We start from the raw sequence: 14,615 nt of genomic DNA, 5'->3' as shown, positions 1-14,615 counted from the left end.
AGGAGGAGTGGCTTCCTCAAATGATACCTCGCCTTGATTGTCGATTTCCTGATGTGCCCCTACTTCGGGAGGAACAACTATTGTGGGCACTTGTTGTGACCCTCCATGCACCTCTGCATGCGCATCTCCTTGCGCTGCCTCTCCTTCCACATGTACTTGGGCTTGTACTTGCACATGTGATTGTTGTTGCCGCTGTGGTTGTTCAACACTCGTCAGATGAGCTACAACAACCTGTGTTGATTGAGGGACATTGCTGCTGCTTTCTTGCGATGAGCCAACATCACTGGTCGATGGTGATTGAAGAAGTATACTGGCTGCCTCTGCAGCACTCAAGGGCTTGGACTTAAGTTGGCGTGGTGGTGGTGGTGGCACTGAGCCCAATGGAGCGGGGGTGCTGCTGCCAGCTTGGTCCCCAGCAGATCCCGCTGCAGCTGCTGCAGGCATACTTTTTTTTTTACTCACAAAAAAAGGGGCGGGCGGCACACCAGTGTCCTTGGTAACTTGCTTCTTCTGCTCCTTACTGGCACCTTTCTTGCTAGAGGAGCTACGGGTTACTTTTTTTGGGGCCATCTTCTTCAGAGCAGGTCAGCAGGCAGCAGTTGCACGAGTTGCAGAGGGTTCTGTGTCCAGACGTGACGTCGCGTGACGTTATGCTGCACACACCGCTGCAGGACTTCTTCCTGGCACTGGTGGTTCTATTGAGTCTTCTTGTGCACCTAAAAGCAATGGAAGACAGAGGAACATCAGTTCAGTTATACACCCCAAAAAATCGACAAAACACAGAAAAATGAGCACAATCCCATGCCATCCATGATGTTTACATTGAAGACACCCCACAGAAAGACTAGGGACATGCAAGTATGCAACACTCACTACCCCTGGGCATAAGGGATGAAAAGTAGGCAAAATAAGTGCAGGCCTCAGACACTGCCTCTCCTCAAAATGGCCCCCTTACACCCCAAGCACATGTTGCCTGTACCAGCCAGCACTCAAGATGGCCACCACCACCACCCACATGGCCAGTCCACATCAACAGTACACCCCCAAAAAACAGAAAAACAGCCAGAAATCACCACAATCCAATGCCATCCATGATGTTTACATCAAAGAGAGTGAGACAACACCACAGGCACACTCAGTCCATGCACCACCACCACCCCATGGCAAGCAAAAGGCCACACCAGCAGCCCCCCAAAAACGACAAAAAACAATAAAATAAGCACAATCCCAGCCCATCCATGGCCTCAATTATGTTTAAATTCAAGAAGACACCCCACAGAAAGACTAGGCCCATGCAACACTCACCACCCCTGGGCAAAGGGCCACACCAGCAGGCCCAAAAAAACGACAAAAAACAATAAAATCTGCACAATCCCAGCCCATCCATGGCCTCAATGGTGTTTAAATTCAAGAAGACACCCCACAGAAAGACTAGGCCCATGCAACACTCACCACCCCTGGGCAAAGGGCCACACCAGCAGGCCCAAAAAAACGACAAAAACCAATAAAATCTGCACATTCCCAGTCCATCCATGACCTCAATGGTGTTTAAATTCAAGAAGACACCCCTCAGAAACACTAGGCCCATGCAACACTCACTACCCCTGGGCATAAGGGATGAAAAGTAGGCAAAATAAGTGCAGGCCTCAGACACTGCCTCTCCTCAAAATGGCCCCCTTACACCCCAAGCACATGTTGCCTGTACCAGCCAGCACTCAAGATGGCCACCACCACCACCCACATGGCCAGTCCACATCAACAGTACACCCCCAAAAAACAGAAAAACTGCCAGAAATCACCACAATCCAATGCCATCCATGATGTTTACATCAAAAAGAGTGAGACAACACCACAGGCACACTCAGTCCATGCACCACCACCACCCCTGGGCAAGCAAAAGGCCACACCAGCAGCCCCCCAAAAACGACAAAAAACTATAAAATAAGCACAATCCCAGCCCATCCATGGCCTCAATTATGTTTAAATTCAAGAAGACACCCCACAGAAAGACTAGGCCCATGCAACACTCACCACCCCTGGGCAAAGGGCCACACCAGCAGGCCCAAAAAAACGACAAAAACCAATAAAATCTGCACATTCCCAGTCCATCCATGACCTCAATGGTGTTTAAATTCAAGAAGACACCCCTCAGAAACACTAGGCCCATGCAACACTCACTACCCCTGGGCATAAGGGATGAAAAGTAGGCAAAATAAGTGCAGGCCTCAGACACTGCCTCTCCTCAAAATGGCCCCCTTACACCCCAAGCACATGTTGCCTGTACCAGCCAGCACTCAAGATGGCCACCACCACCACCCACATGGCCAGTCCACATCAACAGTACACCCCCAAAAAACAGAAAAACTGCCAGAAATCACCACAATCCAATGCCATCCATGATGTTTACATCAAAAAGAGTGAGACAACACCACAGGCACACTCAGTCCATGCACCACCACCACCCCTGGGCAAGCAAAAGGCCACACCAGCAGCCCCCCAAAAACGACAAAAAACAATAAAATAAGCACAATCCCAGCCCATCCATGGCCTCAATTATGTTTAAATTCAAGAAGACACCCCACAGAAAGACTAGGCCCATGCAACACTCACCACCCCTGGGCAAAGGGCCACACCAGCAGGCCCAAAAAAACGACAAAAAACAATAAAATCTGCACAATCCCAGCCCATCCATGGCCTCAATGGTGTTTAAATTCAAGAAGACACCCCACAGAAAGACTAGGCCCATGCAACACTCACCACCCCTGGGCAAAGGGCCACACCAGCAGGCCCAAAAAAACGACAAAAAACAATAAAATCTGCACAATCCCAGCCCATCCATGGCCTCAATGGTGTTTAAATTCAAGAAGACACCCCTCAGAAACACTAGGCCCATGCAACACTCACTACCCCTGGGCATAAGGGATGAAAAGTAGGCAAAATAAGTGCAGGCCTCAGACACTGCCTCTCCTCAAAATGGCCCCCTTACACCCCAAGCACATGTTGCCTGTACCAGCCAGCACTCAAGATGGCCACCACCACCACCCACATGGCCAGTCCACATCAACAGTACACCCCCAAAAAACAGAAAAACAGCCAGAAATCACCACAATCCAATGCCATCCATGATGTTTACATCAAAGAGAGTGAGACAACACCACAGGCACACTCAGTCCATGCACCACCACCACCCCTGGGCAAGCAAAAGGCCACACCAGCAGCCCCCCAAAAACGACAAAAAACAATAAAATAAGCACAATCCCAGCCCATCCATGGCCTCAATTATGTTTAAATTCAAGAAGACACCCCACAGAAAGACTAGGCCCATGCAACACTCACCACCCCTGGGCAAAGGGCCACACCAGCAGGCCCAAAAAAACGACAAAAAACAATAAAATCTGCACAATCCCAGCCCATCCATGGCCTCAATGGTGTTTAAATTCAAGAAGACACCCCACAGAAAGACTAGGCCCATGCAACACTCACCACCCCTGGGCAAAGGGCCACACCAGCAGGCCCAAAAAAACGACAAAAAACAATAAAATCTGCACAATCCCAGCCCATCCATGGCCTCAATGGTGTTTAAATTCAAGAAGACACCCCTCAGAAACACTAGGCCCATGCAACACTCACTACCCCTGGGCATAAGGGATGAAAAGTAGGCAAAATAAGTGCAGGCCTCAGACACTGCCTCTCCTCAAAATGGCCCCCTTACACCCCAAGCACATGTTGCCTGTACCAGCCAGCACTCAAGATGGCCACCACCACCACCCACATGGCCAGTCCACATCAACAGTACACCCCCAAAAAACAGAAAAACAGCCAGAAATCACCACAATCCAATGCCATCCATGATGTTTACATCAAAGAGAGTGAGACAACACCACAGGCACACTCAGTCCATGCACCACCACCACCCCTGGGCAAGCAAAAGGCCACACCAGCAGCCCCCCAAAAACGACAAAAAACAATAAAATAAGCACAATCCCAGCCCATCCATGGCCTCAATTATGTTTAAATTCAAGAAGACACCCCACAGAAAGACTAGGCCCATGCAACACTCACCACCCCTGGGCAAAGGGCCACACCAGCAGGCCCAAAAAAACGACAAAAAACAATAAAATCTGCACAATCCCAGCCCATCCATGGCCTCAATGGTGTTTAAATTCAAGAAGACACCCCACAGAAAGACTAGGCCCATGCAACACTCACCACCCCTGGGCAAAGGGCCACACCAGCAGGCCCAAAAAAACGACAAAAAACAATAAAATCTGCACAATCCCAGCCCATCCATGGCCTCAATGGTGTTTAAATTCAAGAAGACACCCCTCAGAAACACTAGGCCCATGCAACACTCACTACCCCTGGGCATAAGGGATGAAAAGTAGGCAAAATAAGTGCAGGCCTCAGACACTGCCTCTCCTCAAAATGGCCCCCTTACACCCCAAGCACATGTTGCCTGTACCAGCCAGCACTCAAGATGGCCACCACCACCACCCACATGGCCAGACCACATCAACAGTACACCCCCAAAAAACAGAAAAACAGCCAGAAATCACCACAATCCAATGCCATCCATGATGTTTACATCAAAGAGAGTGAGACAACACCACAGGCACACTCAGTCCATGCACCACCACCACCCCTGGGCAAGCAAAAGGCCACACCAGCAGCCCCCCAAAAACGACAAAAAACAATAAAATAAGCACAATCCCAGCCCATCCATGGCCTCAATTATGTTTAAATTCAAGAAGACACCCCACAGAAAGACTAGGCCCATGCAACACTCACCACCCCTGGGCAAAGGGCCACACCAGCAGGCCCAAAAAAACGACAAAAAACAATAAAATCTGCACAATCCCAGCCCATCCATGGCCTCAATGGTGTTTAAATTCAACAAAACAGTTGTATCATGCACCCATAACCAACCCTGGTCCTACTGGATACTGTGGCTACCCACAATATAATTTATTTAATTTTCTGAAAAAGTTCCAAAATTGTACTTGCAGCAACTGTAATGCCCCAAACAAACTTACTTGTGAAAGTTGATTTCTAATCCAAAAGTGATCCAAAGACAGTCAAAAAGGCCTCAAATCCAAATATCCAGCAGCACCCACAAAAAGTAATCCTTCCAGCTCCAGATCCAAAGGAAAGTGACCAGGAGATGGACAAAGCACTGGGAGGAGCCTGCTGGACAGGAACAGGAAGTTGGAGACTGTGGGGCACTTCCTTCCTCCCCCCCCCCCCAAAATGGACTCCTTGCAAAAAAAAAGGCCATGCAAATGTCAACCTGAGGAGTGATTCTGATAAAAATCATAATTTTCTGAAGGTTTATCCTGTTTGCTGGTGATTTTCTTGTGCGAAATTGCAAAATCTCTATTTCGCAAGTGCGAGATTGTTCCTTTCCGCCGCAACTACATGTTCGCAATTGCGAACTCTCGCGAGGTGTGCTGTGCAAGGTGGCAAGCCGCGAGTACGTATTCGCGGGCGACAAACTCCCGCGGGAACACGCAGCAAGATCTAAAATGGCGCGTCACTCGCAAAGAAAAACAACTCGGCAAACGCTAAAATGACGGAAAGTGAACGCCGTGCACCACGCCGCGCGCCGCAACCAAGCAAAAAATCCGCCGCGAGCGGATTCACGGATTTTCGACAAATTCGCGAGCGTTCGCGGATTGCGGATTTGCCGAAAATCCGAAAAATCCGCGAGCGGAGCGGATTTTACGCCCATGCTTAGTTTATGGTACATTTAGGTACTTATAAGTAGGTACCAATGCACATTCTTAAATTCAGAGTGAAAATTCTGTTGCCCTCATCTGAGAAGTGAACTCCATCTCCTCTGTAGATATCTTGCATGTAGTAACGCAAGTTATTGTTGTACAGGGAGCCCATTCCATGGTCTCTCATGTAAGCTGAAACAGATTTGTTTACATGCTTCCTCGACTTCTCAATTTGTGGACAAAATTGGTTTGACCACCTCCATTTCTGTCTTTGGCATATATTTGAATATACCAAGGCAGTCTGAGGAAAAAGTGCCATTAATTGCTCAAAGGTGTCCTTTAAAAGCATTTCCAGACCTACACCAGTCAAAGTGCCCAAGTCATTACCTCCACAGTGCACAATTAACAGGTCAGGTTTGGGCAAATGCATAAAGGTTTTCACCAATGGTATCAATTGGTGACATTTTAATCCTCTGTGGCCAAACCACTTAATTTCCACATCTTGTAAATTGAGGTTAGGTAATTTCCTGTTTTCAACGTACCTTTGAGCCCAGTGAATATAACTATGTCCAACAATCCAGACAGAAAACATGGTGAGAGAAGGTTCTCCTGCAGTCAGATGAAGTGTGGCAATGAAATGGCAGTTGAAAAAATGAGAGTTTAAAATGAAAAAAACTGTGGAGTTTCTGTGTTCATGAAGCAGTAACAGTGATTGGTGGATTTTGATTGCTGAAAACAGAAAGTTAGGGTGCACGGATGTGTTCTTTGAAAGATGTATTTTGAATGGTCAATAAAAAATCATTAAATGAAAGATTGCAGTGGATATGCAGGTGCACTGAGAGTTCAGAGTTCAATTGCAACATTGTTGTGTGAACTTGCAAACACCAGAGGTCTTCCAAGAGGTGGTTGCCATGCAGAAAAGGCATGAAATGGCAGAGGGGGGAAGGGTTTTCATTGGAAAAAAAGTGAGGGAAGACTTTTGATTGGGTGACATGAGAGATATGTGTGAAGAATTACAGCATTTCTGTGCTTTTGATAGCTGCAGACTCTGGAGTGCATACCTTTTGCTCTGCTGAAGACAAATTGGTGTGTTTCTGAGACTGTTTTCAAACTCAAAGTATTTGCTAAGGTGAGAAAATATTTCTTTAATTTAGATAGAGAATAGTGTGCTTTAAGGAGAAAATTATGAATTATGTGGCGCAAATTGCTTGTAAATATGCTCCCACCTGTGCATGGAAAATTTAGATTTTGAATGTTTGTGTTACATAGCCATGTTAAAAGTGATACAAACATGCTGCAAAGGCAATAAAAAAACGCTTTTATGTGTCTTAAGGACATTTTAAGTAATTTTCCCATGTGCAGTGTTTTGAAATTATGATTTGAAAATCGTTTTTGGGGAAAAGGAATTGTTTTTAAATTTATGACAAGGACATAATGGTGTATGCTTCTTTATACGGCAATTGACTGTCCCTGATGTTATTTTTCCCATTTTAATGTAAGACTTTTCTCTGTGGCGCAAGTTGCTTGTAAATATGCTCCGACCTGTGCATGGGAAATTTAGATTTTAAATGTTTGTGTTACATAGCCATGTTAAAAGTGACCCAACCATGCTGGAAAGGCAATAAAAAAACACTTTCATGTGTCTTAAGGACATTTTAAGTAATTTCCCTGTGGGCAGTGTTTTCAAATTATGAATTGAAAATCGTTTTTGAGGTAAAGGAATGTTGTTAAAATTTATGTGCGCCATATGCCCCCAAATTTCGTTTTCAGGGGTGCAGCAGGGTGTTCTTGAGACACCCCTGCACCTTTGGAAAAATTCCTAATTTGCGATGAGCTAATTGCTAATCGCAAATTGCACCTTCATTCCTATGGGCCTCCTGCTCCATGGAAATGAATGGGTAATTTGCAATTAGCAATTTGCTCATCGCAAATTAGGAATGGTAAAGAATCGCTATTTATTCCTTAAAATTCGCTATTTTGGAAATGCAAAATAGTTATATGATACATATGGCGGTTGATGTCTAACAAGATAAGAAGCTTAGGGATACATTTATGATGACTGGCGCAATGAAGTGGACATCACTTACTTCATTGGTAGAGCTTTACATGTATTATGTCCTCTGTATTCTTCATCAAGCGTAACTTTAATCTGCAATCCTGAGTAGGCCTCACCTTAAACAAACCTCTGGATAGGCCACACCTTATCGTCATCCTGAATTAATCATTTAAAATGCTAGGGACAGATTTATGATAGGTGTATGCCTCTTTTGCGCCACTTACAAAACACTGTCCACGGGGAAATGACTTAAAATGTCCTTAAGACACATGAATGTGTTTTTTTAAAGCGTTTGCAATTTTTTGGGGTGACTTTTAACATGGCTATGTGACTCAAACAGTCAAAATCTAAATTCACCATGCACAGGTGGGAGCATATTTACAAGGAATGTGCTCTATGGGGAAAGGTCTTATAATGTAATATGGGAAAAATGACATCAGAGACACTGAAATGCCTTATAGAGAAGCATACACCATTATGTCCTTGTCATAAATTTGCAAACCATTACTTTTCCCCAAAAACGATTTTCAAATCATAATTTGAAAACACTGCACATGTGGAAATTACTTAAAATGTCCTTAATTCAAAATTTGCTATTCCTTATTTTGCGATTGCACTGAAGGATTTGCAAATTTTGCGATTCCTTAAATGCAATGTATCAAACAAAAAATATGTAAAAAATGATATTAAGGATTTGGAAACTACCACCAACTTCTAGTTTGTGGTAATTTGCGAATTCTTTTCAAAAAGCATTTTTTTCCAAAAAACAAAAGGTGCCATATGACGCCTATACATGTCCTTAGGGCATGTATGTGTGCCATATGCCCCCAAATTTCTTTTTCAGGGGTGTAGCAGGGTGTTCTTGAGATACCCCTGCACGCTTGAAAGAATTCCTATTTTGTGATGAGCTAATTGCTAATCGCAAATTGCAACCTTCATTCCTATGAGCCTCCTAGCCCATGGAAATGAATGGGTAACTTGCAATTAGCAATTTGCTCATTGCAAATTAGGAATGGTAAAGAATTGCTATTTATTCCTTAAAATTTGCTATTTAGGAAATGCAAAATAGTTTGATGGTACATATGGTGGTTCATCTGTAACAAGATAAGAAGCTTAGGGATACATTTATGATGACTGGCGCAATAAAGTGGACATTACTTACTTCATTGGTAGGCCTTTACATGTATTATCTCCTCTGTATTCTTCATCAAGCGTAACTTTAATCTGCAATCCTGAGTAGGCCTCACCTTAAACAAACCTTTGGATAGGCCACACCTTATTGTCATCCTGGATTAATCATTTAAAATGCTAGGGACAGATTTATGATAGGTGTATGCCTCTTTTGTGCCACTGTGCGTCACTTTTATGATGCAGCGGCGGTGCTAATTTGCAATTAGCAATTTGCTCATTGCAAATTAGGAATGGTAAAGAATTGCTATTTATTCCTTAAAATTTGCTATTTAGGAAATGCAAAATAGTTTGATGGTACATATGGTGGTTCATCTGTAACAAGATAAGAAGCTTAGGGATACATTTATGATGACTGGCGCAATAAAGTGCACATTACTTACTTCATTGGTAGGCCTTTACATGTATTATCTCCTCTGTATTCTTCATCAAGCGTAACTTTAATCTGCAATCCTGAGTAGGCCTCACCTTAAACAAACCTCTGGATAGGCCACACCTTATCGTCATCCTGGATTAATCATTTAAAATGCTAGGGACAGATTTATGATAGGTGTATGCCTCTTTTGTGCCACTGTGCGTCACTTTTATGATGCAGCGGCGGTGCAAAAGATTTGCTATGAGGCGACAACATTACAAATTGATGCATTTAGGCAGATATGTCATGGTGTAAAAAAAACGTACCACATGAAACCGATGCAGCAGTGATGCAAAAGATGCACCATGTCGCAAGACAGGCCTCACTTGGGGCCATATGTATCAAGCTAATTAGCATTCGCAAAGATCAAAATTCTACGAATTTCGGCCTTTGCGAATGTTAATTAGACAAATGGTATGTATCAAACAAGTTTGATGCAAAATAAGGAGTAGCAAAATTTGCTATTCCTTATTTTGCAATTGCACTGAAGGATTTGCAAATTTTGTGACTACTTAAATGCAATGTATCAAACAAAAAATATGTAAAAAATGACATTAAGGATTTGGAAACTATTGTGGTAAATTGGTGGTAATTTGTGAATTCTTTTCAAAAAGCTTTTTTTCAAAAAAACAAAAGGTGCCATATGACGCCAACACATGCCCTTAGGGCATGTATGTGTGCCATATGCCCCCAAATTTCTTTTTCAGGGGTGCAGCAGGGTGTTCTTGAGACACCCCTGCACCCTTGGAAAAATTCCTAATTTGTGATGAGCAAATTGCTAATCGCAAATTAAACCTTCATTCCTATGAGCCTCCTAGCCCATGGAAATGAATGGGTAACTTGCAATTAGCAATTTGCTCATTGCAAATTAGGAATGGTAAAGAATTGCTATTTATTCCTTAAAATTCGCTATTTAGGAAATGCAAAATAGTTTCATGCTACATATGGCGGTTCATCTGTAACAAGATAAGAAGCTTAGGGATACATTTATGATGACTGGCGCAATAAAGTGCACATTACTTACTTCATTGGTAGGCCTTTACATGTATTATCTCCTCTGTATTCTTCATCAAGCGTAACTTTAATCTGCAATCCTGAGTAGGCCTCACCTTAAACAAACCTCTGGATAGGCCACACCTTATCGTCATCCTGGATTAATCATTTAAAATGCTAGGGACAGATTTATGATAGGTGTATGCCTCTTTTGTGCCACTGTGCGTCACTTTTATGATGCAGCGGCGGTGCAAAAGATTTGCTATGAGGCGACAACATTACAAATTGATGCATTTAGGCAGATATGTCATGGTGTAAAAAAAACGTACCACATGAAACCGATGCAGCAGTGATGCAAAAGATGCACCATGTCGCAAGACAGGCCTCACTTGGGGCCATATGTATCAAGCTAATTAGCATTCGCAAAGATCAAAATTCTACGAATTTCGGCCTTTGCGAATGTTAATTAGACAAATGGTATGTATCAAACAAGTTTGATGCAAAATAAGGAGTAGCAAAATTTGCTATTCCTTATTTTGCAATTGCACTGAAGGATTTGCAAATTTTGTGACTACTTAAATGCAATGTATCAAACAAAAAATATGTAAAAAATGACATTAAGGATTTGGAAACTATTGTGGTAAATTGGTGGTAATTTGTGAATTCTTTTCAAAAAGCTTTTTTTCAAAAAAACAAAAGGTCCCATATGACGCCAACACATGCCCTTAGGGCATGTATGTGTGCCATATGCCCCCAAATTTCTTTTTCAGGGGTGCAGCAGGGTGTTCTTGAGACACCCCTGCACCCTTGGAAAAATTCCTAATTTGTGATGAGCAAATTGCTAATCGCAAATTAAACCTTCATTCCTATGAGCCTCCTAGCCCATGGAAATGAATGGGTAACTTGCAATTAGCAATTTGCTCATTGCAAATTAGGAATGGTAAAGAATTGCTATTTATTCCTTAAAATTCGCTATTTAGGAAATGCAAAATAGTTTCATGCTACATATGGCGGTTCATCTGTAACAAGATAAGAAGCTTAGGGATAGATTTATGATGACTGGTGCATCACCAGGGATGTGTCAGTCATCCTGCGCCGCTGTTCCGCCACCCATGGTGTGCTGCATTTAGAATGCGGGGCATCATGGGGCAAAAATGGCACAGATGCGTGACGTATCTGTGCTGTAAAGGTAGTGATTGCTGGAGTTGTATCGCAAGTGCGATGCAGCTCAAGCAAGGCTCAGGGGTGCCCCATCTCCACAATGTTGCGTCAAGACCTATGCCTGCTTAAAGCAGGCGCAGGGTTTTGACGAAGCTTTCTCCTATCTGATTGTAAATACGGCACACCATGGGTGGCAGAGTAGTGGTGCACGTTAACTGGTGCATGCCTGGGGATGTGCCATTTAACATAAATCTGCCCCTTTACATTTAAGTATGTGCAGGACACACAGAGTCGGTGAGGCTTATCCAAGGTTAAGAAGAGATGAGTCCTGTTCACTGAAAATTTAGACATAGTCTTCACCTGCTCAGCATTGCTGGACATGGCTAAATAATAGCTGCAAAATATTACTCTTGTTAAACAATTTTACTATTATAATCTCTGAGATTTGTCTCTTACTCTGCAACATCTCATTGTTGTTATCTTTCTTTAAAGATAAAGACAACCTCAACATGAGCGACAATCTGCAATCAGTTGATTTTGACCTCATCATTGAACTTGTAATTGAAACATCAGTGGATGTTGATCCCTTGGATGATTTAAATCCTGAGGATGAAGAAGAGCGTGATGAGGATGCAGATTTGTCCGAATTATATGACATAGGATGGGAAGCTGACCTGCTTGAGCCTATGGAAATATAAACATTTATTTTTAAAATTTATAATTAATAAAAAGTAAAAAGGTAAACCGTTTAATTTAAAAATAAAGGCACCTTCAAAAGCAGGTTATGTGTAGTGTCTTCAATAAAATATTAAAATATGCTCATAAAATTAGATCAGATTCACATATAAAATAGCACAGGTAACATAAATATAAATGTCATTTCTTTTCTGCTATTTCTGTATTGTAAATTTGCAAGGACTAAAAAATCTTCTATTTAAAATGTCAAGTAGTGTGTTAAGTTTTTGATCACTGTTATTGTTTTACTGTTTGGTAATAATGGTTAATAACATTTTTTATTATATTTTACCACAGATTCAACTGCAGATCATTTCAAGATTTCACCATGCCAACAATAGAAAGACAGAGAAAGGCTGCAAAACGTCAAAGACAGCAGGTGAAAGAAAATAAGCAGCAGTCCTCTAACAAAAAGATTTGTCAAGTCACGAAGAAAGCACCGGGTAAGAGCACAAAATATTTCATAAGAAATATGTGTAGTAAAAAAAATATTACTACAGAAAATGTTTCAGTCCATAAAACGAGAATGAATTCAAATGGAAAGGAAAGGCCAATCAAAAATGTTACTGCTAGAGCAAGAGATAACTCTGTGCATGATAGTAGAAGGAAACAACAGTTTAGGGAGATTCGTAAACGAATGTTCCGCAACAGGATAATTGGCAATTTGTTAAAAAATATTAAGAAAGGTCAACAGAAACTGGTTTTTTATAAGAGAAAAAAAAAAGTTGAGAAAGTTATTGATCAGGCATTTGAAATTAAACGTAAGTTATTTATTTTGATAATCAATAGAATTAGGAAGCTAAACAAGGCAATTTATGATTTCAAAAGAAATAGTAGATGGAAGAGAATAGTTAATCGTAGTAATTTTTGTGAAGTTTTTTCTGGAGAATGGATGCATAGTTCAAGCTGTGAGGCATTTTTTAATGAGGAGAGTTATTTCCAGGATAATGATTTGGTGCATGCAGTTGACACCAGTGGTCGTGCTTATGAAGTGAAAGATGGTTGTCCAGTTGAAAAAGAAAAACTTGTGACAACAGAGGCAGAAGAGGTGTTAGGTAATGAGGTTTTAGGAAGACGTGCTAAGGGTCCTGTGTACACCTGGAAGTGTAGTAGTATTTGCAGTGTGCGACAGGATTCCATCAATTTGCTTTGTGATTTTGTACGGTCATTTAATAAGAAAAGTTTGAAGCAGAAAATAAGGTTGTTGCAAGAATTAGATCCTTGCAGAGTAAGAGAAGTGACAGGTTTGCATGGTCATTCACTGGCTTGTCTTTCCAGGAGAGTATGCCAGAGTGTTTTTCATCATTTCAGGATGCTAGCAGTGCATCATAATAAAGTGAGGAAATTAGTTAGAATGTTGTATTATGCTAAGAGTCCAGCAATTATGCTTAAACAATTATGCGCTGCTCTTTTGCATGGTTCTGAAATAGATGTGAAGAATATATGTGAAGAAATTGAGTTTTGTTACTTTGGAAGTAAAGAGGAGAATGTTGAAATTGAGCAAGAAGAAGAGGGTCATGTGGAAGATAGTGTACAGGTTTCCAGTACAGATAATTTCCAGAGGGAAATTGAGACGTTTGAGGTGAAATCAAGTGAGAGGCCTAATTTCACTTGTGTGTGTTGTCGACGCACTTATTATAAGAATCAGACTAAGTTAGTGGATTTATATGCAAAAAGTGAAAGGGAAAATAATAGTGAATGGAAGGATTTCGCAACATACTTGATGGTAGAAAATTGTTTTGATTTGGGATTGGATCAACGTGTGTGTAGTTATTGTTGTTGCAAATTAAATCAAAACCAGATGCCTGCTAGAGCAGTTCATAATAATCTGGAATTGGTTGAGATTCCTTCTGAATTGAAGGATTTAAATACTTATGAATCTATTTTGATTCAAAGTATCCATCCCTTTCAGGCTATTGTAAGAATGGAGCCAAAGACAGGGAAATTGCCTCCATCAGATTTACAGAGAGGATTAAAGGGAAGAGTTGTTTATTTGCCTCTAGATTTGAAGAAAAACATTAACACAATTGGAGTAGAAAAAGTGGAAGAGGAACCTCTGGTTATCTTAGTTAATGGGGTTCCGACAAAGAATAAGAAAATATGGCAAGATTTAGTAGATGTTAGGAAAGTTAAAAAGGCAACATTGTATTTGAAAAAAAATAATAAATACTATAAGAATGTATATGTTGCAGAAGAGGAAGTAAGTGAGGAAGAGGATAGCGATTTGTGTGCTGGTCAAATTGAGAAAGTAGAACCCTCTACTAGTGAAGAAATATATGAACATTATAGTGTTCATCCTTTGCATTCCAAGGAAGTCATGGGGAATGCTATTGAGTTGTTTCAAATGAAA

The sequence above is a fragment of the Lissotriton helveticus genome, chromosome 2_1, assembly GCF_964261635.1.
Source record: "Lissotriton helveticus chromosome 2_1, aLisHel1.1, whole genome shotgun sequence".
NCBI classification, from domain to species: domain Eukaryota; kingdom Metazoa; phylum Chordata; class Amphibia; order Caudata; family Salamandridae; genus Lissotriton; species Lissotriton helveticus.
The sequence above is the reverse complement of the archived record's forward strand: the minus strand, read 5'-3'. Positions refer to the sequence as shown.